The sequence below is a fragment of the Triticum urartu genome, chromosome 3A (assembly GCF_056163025.1).
Source record: "Triticum urartu cultivar PI428250 chromosome 3A, HENAU_Tu73, whole genome shotgun sequence".
NCBI classification, from domain to species: domain Eukaryota; kingdom Viridiplantae; phylum Streptophyta; class Magnoliopsida; order Poales; family Poaceae; genus Triticum; species Triticum urartu.
In genome coordinates, this window is record NC_141875.1 from 283040826 (window position 1) to 283048025 (window position 7200).

The following is a 7200-nucleotide window of genomic DNA, read 5'->3' on the forward strand; positions in this document are numbered from 1 at the left end:
TATGTTCATCACCAGGAGCATGTAAAATGTTTGCATCAAATCCTTCATTGGCAGTCTGTTCATTAGACACTTCAATCTCAAGAACAACATGAGCTTGTATGTTTGCACTGGAAACTTGATTAGATACATCAGATTTAGTTAGTTTAGTATTGATTGGGGGAGTTATAAAATAAGCAGAAATTGGTTTCATTTTCTCATAGATTCCCTACATACAAGCAGTTTACAACACCGTCAGCTTTAACTATTGGCCAGAAATTGAATAGTTGAATTAAATATAATTAGGGATGTGATGTACCTGCTCATTGCGCATGCTACTCTTGCAAGTTGCGACTGTCCGTTTGCGCAAGCTCGATGCCATGCCCATGCTGCCGCCGCTGCATCCCACGCAGGCTACACCCAGCGTTGGATCTTCATCTTCTTGTCCTTCCATTCGATTGAAGCCCAGCGACTGCCCTCCAACGGCGCAAGGAAGTGCTATGTCAGTCTGTCCAACGGCGGCTAGGTTAGGAGTGAACCAGACTACAGGCTAGAGCGAACGAATTGGGATTTTTCCTGCTGTCGTTCGATATGGGAGGCGCTCGTTTGGGCCGCGAGCCTGCTATAGGGCCTGCCTTGCACTTACATTATTGGCCCGTCCAAATTGAAACATTTTTCTTCATTTTTTACATTGCCTGCTTATGCGTTGGGCCGAACAAAACTAGCCAGGGCCAACCTGGACGACTCAAACTAGGTGCACACTTTCCATCCACCCGAGGCGGCCGCCCATACTAGCCCCTATGGTGGCGTCACCCCTTTTTGTGTGTATGATTGGGGTAGTGAAAATATTCCAGTGGCGCTTTTGATTTACCTGCAGAATGGTTGAATTGCTTGTTTCTATGAACTTAGTTCGCCAATAATGTGAAGGATGCCAGTCTTTTCATCCTATTGTAGATTGCTTAGATCTCGATATGCCAAATGTAATCGCACGAAATATAAAGTAAAAGCCAGTGTGATGTGTGTGGCTACAACTAGTCTGACTACACGTCCTCATATAACATATCAAGGATGCACCATCTTACCAGATTAACCATTCGACCTACCAATGCAGTGTGGGAAGAAAGAATTATTGGGACTGCGTATCCAAACAATTGATGCCATGGACTCCTTCGTAGAACCTTGTAAGCGAAAAAGAAGTTGCAGTGTGCCTATGCAAAGAGCTAGCGTAAGTTCAGTTATCTGCTTCTCGGAATTTTAGTTAGCCACTTATTGCAAAATTGTTCAAATTATGTTGCTCGGCTTAATTTAGTTTGCTACTGATTACGTAATGCCATAGCCTGTTAATCCTATTATGGACTGCGCCTATCTATGTGTTCAATACTTACTGTTAAGAATTACCTATTTTCCTGAACTTAAATAACTACTTAAGCACGTAGATAGCTGGCCATATGTACTTCTAGGGTGCAGCAGAATTCACGTGTAATTTACATTTTGATACCCTATTTGTTTAAATGGTTTGCTGTTATCACTTGTAGCACTAGTAATGTTTGCATGTTCATAGATAGACAACTGTCAATTTTATATGAGGGACACCGTCCTTTTAACTTATATATGTGTTGGAATCATTTTGCTTACATCAAAGAAATTTACATATGTCCGTGTTGCTGGTAAACGGTACCGACTTGTTACTTTAATACGCTGCCAAGAACTTCTTAGTTTTACTAGTTCATGTGTAATTAAATACGTTGCCAAAACCGATTAGTTTTACTAGTTTGATGTTAGTTTCTTATGGCTCTTTCAAAACTTTCTTTATTGATTGCTAGCAATCAAGTTTGTAGGATCCAACTGAAACTCCGTTGGCACAACAGGTATGTTTTCAGAAACTTCCTTGTTTACCTGGTTTGCTAGTGTAACTTGTTGCTGTAATCATCTTACCAACTTCAAGTTTTCAGGATCGAATTGGAAGTCCAATTGCACAGTAGGTACATTTTCAAAAATATATTTGTGTAACAGGTTTGCTGCTGTAACTTGTTGCTCTAATCAAGTTACTAACTACTCAACTTTTCAGGATCCAAGAGAAACTCCAATGCCACAACAGGTTCCTTTTGCAAAACTTGTTTGTTTAACTACTTTGCTGCTGCAACCGGTTGCTCTAATCACGTTATTGGCTACTCAATTTTTCAGGATCCAAGAGAAACTCCAATGCCACAACAGGTACCTTTTGCAAAAACTTGTTTGTTTAACTGCTTTGCTGCTGCAACAATGGGTTACAATGATGTTAATAACTACTTTTCAGCATCCAATTGAAACTCTTTAATTCCTTGTCTGTTTGAATGGTTTGCTATTATAACTCCTAGTTGAGATGTTTTGCTAACTTCAACTTTTCGAAATCCAATCGGAACTTTAATGGCAAAATAGGTTAGCCCAAGATCAAAGAGCGAGGTCCCCATGGACGTTGTATCATCCAACAGCAGTGACACCGACCCAATCGTGCATCATGAATTGCCAACTGCTGATGCTCTAGAGGCTAAACTAGTGGTAGAAAGAGATTCTGCTTCTGCACTTAGAGATGAAGTTGACATGTTGAGGAAGAAAGAAACACAATCACAAGCAGTACTCAAGAGAACCATTAAATATTTGGTGGATTTCAAAACGAAGCAAGCTGAGACTAACCACATTGTTAAGGTCCTGAAGGAAAAAAGGAAATTAAATTCCCACTTGGTAAATCATATGTGAAATGTTCTTTCCATCATTGAATAACCTTCGTGTTGTTTGTTCATGTAATCAGTCAAACCATTTGTTTTAGAAATCATGTAATAATTTTTTTGTTTTTTGGTTTGTAATTTTATTTAAGCACAAGTTTGTATTAATTGATAAGACTCGGAACATTTCATTTTGATTGTTGTGCCAGACCTACAAATATGCCAATCGGGCTGAATGTGGATTCAACAATAATAGTAGTATAGATGGACCATAAGTGGCACGCATCGGAAAGGGCCAAGATGCTGTAGTAGCTTCAGTAAAAAAAGGATGCTGTTCTAGCAAAAAAAGTACAACAGCCTGGCTTATGTATGTTAGTTGATATTATTGATCCATATACTCTATAAGTGTTCATATGTCTGTTAGTTATGTACATTCTTGGTTGATTGACTCGGTATTTGAATCTTGATACATCGCTTGTGTACATATCTAAATGGGAGTACACATAACGCTGCGTGTGACATTTGAGTTGGACATAAAGTGTTCCAAATATTCGAATTCACCTTAAACTGGATTCTAGCTTCTGAATTTGAGTATCGGCATTTGTAAATCATATTCATATAGGACAGTGGAATACATCTTTGTCGTGCTTTTGAAGATATATAAAAACACATAGAATGATTTATAAAGATTCATAGAGGAATACAAAATGGATTCGAATTTAGTTGCCAGGATAAACGTGGATGATTATTGTCCCAAATTTCGAAAGAAGCGGCAAAATGTCCACTCCCACGTCGGCTGCCCGCAGCCAAGTGTTTGGGAGATGGAAAGTACTGTCTACCCATTACACGGAAATCCATCGGCCCGATTTCCACTGCTTTCAATAGGGGTAGGTTAGTAACTTTAATTAGACGTGACACGATCGCCTCTCAGCCCATTCCAACATAGTGGGCGCCAAACATGGGCGGCAAAACACATTTGATTCAAGCTCGTCCGAAAGACCTCTATTTCTCCCTCCATTTCCCCATTCATACATGGTGGGCGGCAAAACAAACTCGACTCGGCCGAAATCGATGTAGGCAAATATTTTCAATAGGGGCAGGTTTGTAACTTCACTCAGATGTGACACAACCGCCCTACCTGTCAGCCTCGTTCATACACCGTGGGCGCCAACCATGGGCGCCAAAACACCCTCTCCTTGCCCGACATCGCTCTGGGCAAATATTGGTGAGATGCGAGATTACCGTCTTATCCCCAACCGACGAGACGTCCAAATTTTAAACGGGGGCTAAGTTCATAATTTTCCCATATTTCAGACAGGCGCGTCCCAAAAACATGGCTCCCCATACCTCTCCCTCCATTTTTCCAATCATACACCGTCCACGCTAGAACACCATCCCCACACCAGCCTCCTTCGTCTGCCACCCCATCCATCGTCGCTGTCCTCCACCCCATCCATCGCCATCGTCCTCCACCCCATCCATCACCACCGTCCTCCACCATGCCGGAGCGCCTACCAAGATCGTGTCGTCCACTGCTAGAGATGGACATTTCTCATCCACGACAACAGACCAAGATCCTTGAATCGCGTCCTCTTGCTTCATCGGCACCGTCGTCCTCTTTCCCAGGGCCACTCGCACGACCTTCTCTTCCACCGCAACGAGACTTATCCCCCGATGCACCTGTTTACCGTCGCAGATCTACTTTAACGCCACCGACAGCCATCGCACCCCTGATGCCTACACGGCGCCGCAAGAGAGGCCGTACTTCATATCTCCACAACTTTTTGATCTCAACTAGAAAATAGATCGTAACTTGGTTACTCTACTTTCTTTTCAGCTCTTAGAATTTAGTTTTCAGTTCGAAGCAAACAATTGATGCTAAATAGCATTTCCCCAGTTTGCAGCTTTAAATCTGACATGGCACAATCATAATAGGGTTTAATTGATCATGCTTAGGGTTTAATTAATCATGTTGGTTCCATGGTGGTTTCTTTAAAAGAAATCGGAGGGGAAACCCTCTTTTGCTAAAAAAATGCTTAGGGTTTCCCCCTTTTATGGTCACTATACGTGTCATAATAGCACCGCTCCACCCATCAAGCTAAACAAGCTTAGTTGTTCAAATACGAATATGATATTATTAAAATAGAGTTGTTTAATTGGTTAGCTAAATGTTCCTAATTTAGTTTCGAAAATGCATGTTCGCCGCTCGGGTGTGTATCTCTGCAGGGTGCCCACGGTGGGCCGTGGCCCACCCTAGGATTTTGGGTCGGACCAGGCCCCGATTCCCCTCTGTTTTGCTGCGCACTTCCGATCTCTACTCCCCCCCAGCCGCCTGCCTTGCCGGCGACTTTCCGTCCCCGAATGGCATGACTCTAGGAGGAGACGCCGGACTAACAGGAGGTCAGGAGTCGCTCGCCCAACAGCGTCACCGCTACCTGGGCGCGCCGCCGGGCCTACCTTCCCAGTCCATTCAGGGCTCAGGCATGTAGCACCCACGAAGCCAACCCGTTTTATCTTGAGATATGTCCTCAACACTCAGTAGCCACTCCTCATCACCCATTTTCTAATTGATTCATTACTCATTAGGCAGGACTATCATTAGGCTTTGTTGTGTGCTGAGTGCTACCTACACTTAATGGTTCAGATGTATTTCAGTAATCTTTAGTACCTGTAAAGTTCACAGGGTTTCAAAATTCCGGCCCTAGGAACAGACACTAGTCATTTTGGATTGTTGGTCGGAGTGTCATTGACCCAGATTACTACCGCAGGCCAGGTTTGTTGACAATTTTACTTGTCTTTTCTTACTCATTCGATATGATATCCAATTATTCACGTCGATTAGTTGCAAACAATAAGTGCTAGACAAACTTCTTGATTCAGATTTTGGACGGTCTCTTACTGCAGTAACCATTTCGCATACCTGTCCTAGTAAGCTCACAAGTAAATGATTGATTCACTACATCTATGCTTGCCTTGTCATATTTGTTGTCAATATTCTTTTAGGGTGGACCACCCTGTTTCATAATACTGGAACCGTAGACATGAGTGAATAGTATTTCTCTGTGTGATCTCTTCCATCATGTGTGGGCAACGAGCACTTCATTGTATAGAAAGAAAGTGTCATTTCCAGCTTTTATATAGACTACAATCTTTTACATGGAATACAATCTTCCTACTTGCTTTGTGTCGCACTACCAGCAGTCCACCCTTGAAGCTAAACATTATTCCACAAATAATTCCTTAGTTTATTTGTTCAAATACGAATTTGATATGATTCTAATGTTCCTACTTCAATTCTGAAATGTGTGTCTGCCTGTTACAGAGACATAAGAGGTTTGTATTTCTATGTGTGGTCTGGTCAGCACGGTTGTGGGGTGAACTTTGCATATGCAGGGGTTTATAGGGAGACACTCTTCGAGTTGAATCCACAATGCATTCCATTGATAATCTGACTACTTTTTATGTTTTCATGAATCTCAGATTCTAAACAGCTTCATAATGATTATGAGCTTGCGCGCATGAAAAGAATAAAGCAGAATAATGCCATGGCTGTCAAACTTGGCTTTAAGGGACTGAAATCAAGTCTGGATGCAATGCAATCCAAATGCTCTCCACCTATAGATTCATGCTCAGAATATGATCCTAACAGTGATTCTGAGGTAGAGGGAGACCTAAGTCAATGTAGCTCCCTAGTGGAGGAGTCAGAGGCAGATGCCCTATCTTATTCGGCCATCAAGGTGCTTGCTCTAACTTTCCAAGGTTATATTGGTCGCACCTATCTTGCAACTGATGCTTTGCATTGCTTCTACTTTGTTGCACTACCATTAGCTTAGTTTACAAATCGTGTATGTGAATACACCCTGCCTATCCATTTTCAGTACATATTCCATCTGTCATCATACCATATTTATCCATTCAAATGTTGTTCTTGTGTATCAGACGTTCAAAAGGAAGAGGGTGACTGCTGATCGCAGAGGAGCATGAGAAAAGTATTTGGAAAAGGTAGTGACACCTGATAAATAAAATAGCCCATTAGGTGTAGTTGCATTATCACCTGCCCACAAGACACCCCAACTCTAGCAGACTCTAGCCCTACTACACTGGTCATTTCCAATGCCCCAACTCAGCAGACCCCAACTGCAGAAAATAGTATGATGATGCCAATTGACATAACACCAGCTCTACGACGTTAAACCCCCATTCCGGCAAAGAGTACACCAAATCCAGTTGCCAAATCCCTTTTCAAAGCAGAGAGAGCCCCAATTGCAGCAAATATGACCCCTGTTCCATTTCTTCCCAGTTTAGAAGATGAAGCTTATATTGTTGTCAGGAACTTTGTGCGCATCCTTCCTTCATGGAAAGATTATACTGCAGACACAGAACAATTTCCAGTCTTCCTCTGCAACTTACACAAAAGTAATGTACTAATGTTATTCATGGTAATTACTGCATATGTTTCGGCTAATAGAAGACACAAGATTTCATTCTTTTAAATAGGCGAGGACCAAACCGGATTGTCAAG

At 42.1% G+C, this 7200-nt stretch overlaps 1 long non-coding RNA gene across 6 annotated transcripts in view; it reads left to right on the forward strand.

Annotated features, from left to right (window-relative positions):
• LOC125548371 (uncharacterized) overlaps positions 1-3448 on the forward strand; it is a 58324-nt gene extending 54876 nt beyond the window's left edge. For 2 of the 6 annotated variants that reach the window (XR_015618805.1, XR_015618804.1), the window contains 6 exons: positions 1088-1201; positions 1800-1844; positions 1929-1958; positions 2045-2074; positions 2161-2190; positions 2395-3448. This is a non-coding gene — a long non-coding RNA (uncharacterized LOC125548371). The remainder of the gene's footprint in view (positions 1-1087; positions 1202-1799; positions 1845-1928; positions 1959-2044; positions 2075-2160; positions 2191-2394) is intronic. The other 4 variants (XR_015618803.1, XR_015618801.1, XR_015618806.1 and 1 more) reach the window with 4 other exon arrangements.
• The last annotated feature ends 3752 nt before the right edge of the window (positions 3449-7200 follow it).